The following is a 1283-nucleotide window of genomic DNA, read 5'->3' on the forward strand; positions in this document are numbered from 1 at the left end:
CAACAATTGGGGAGTAAACAGGGGGAGTTAGGAAAAGAACCAAATTACACTGCAGGGTTTCAAATAGGTTTTGAGGGCCCGAGGGTCAAGGTTCCCCTTCGACGCCGAGATCTGAACCCCGTAAACACTCTGCTCCACAAGAAAAGCTGAAAAACCATCATAACTGGCCCTTCCACGACAGCAGCTGTGTTTTAATCGGACGGCCTTATGTCAGGATCAAAAGGCTCTCCTCTAAGACTCTCCCACCGCAATCCCACAATCCATCCCAGGATCACTGTGAAACAGGTATAGGGATGGGGGCAGGGAGCCAATGGTTTGACAAGCTGGGAGATGCGTGTCTATCATGTATCTACTTGCCGACTCCTCTCACATGCCAAATACATGTCAAGTAATCGCTCTCGAAGGTCAGCTCGGGGATGTTGTGTCAAGCTGCATTGGGAATTTAAAGAGATGTCTTGGAAAAGAGGAAAAAAAGAAAATAACAGATATGCTGGTTTACGTGTGGAGCACAACATGTGTGCTTGTACTTCAAGATGCTTTTGTGCTGTTGTAATATAATGACTGCTGGATGTTTCTGATCGGCGATCAGTAAGTTGTATGTTTTTCTGAAGGAACGATGTTGGTATTGTAAATGCTAATGTAGGCAATGGAAAAGTAACACACACCAAGGGTTGCAGTGAGGCGCCGATCACTGGAAAGTAGGCTTGAGAGTTGGAAAAAGGCACTCTGGATCCATATCCTTTTCTCTTTTTATAATTTCTTTTATGTCATCTAAATAAAGGAGACATTATTAAAGAGACATGCATAGGGAGCCAGAGTGTGCGACACTTTTTTTCCCCAACCCTCAAATGCTAACATATGCACATAAATTAACTTCATACAACCATGCATAAGCAGACAAGAAATGATACACGTGTCCACACACACACACACACACACACACACACACACACACACGCACACACAAATGCTCGTGCACACACAGACACGCATTCTCACATCTTTCTGCCTGCTCTTTCTATCATCTCTCCCTCTCATCTCACCCTCCCTCTCTCTCTCTCTCTCTCTCTCCTGCTGTCTCTTCTTCTCTTTTACCCCATAATAACAATAACTCCAGGGGAACATCTTTCACTGTCACTACAACCCCCATCCCAGTCTGTCTCAGGCCTCTTTTCCTCTCACATGATAGCTATTAATTCCCTTCAGAGGCTGCTTGATGGAAGGCTAACAACATTTTATATTGTTGATACACTTCTGGCTCGAGCTGCACGTTCTCAATTACA

The sequence above is a fragment of the Lampris incognitus genome, chromosome 4, assembly GCF_029633865.1.
Source record: "Lampris incognitus isolate fLamInc1 chromosome 4, fLamInc1.hap2, whole genome shotgun sequence".
Lineage (NCBI taxonomy): Eukaryota > Metazoa > Chordata > Actinopteri > Lampriformes > Lampridae > Lampris > Lampris incognitus.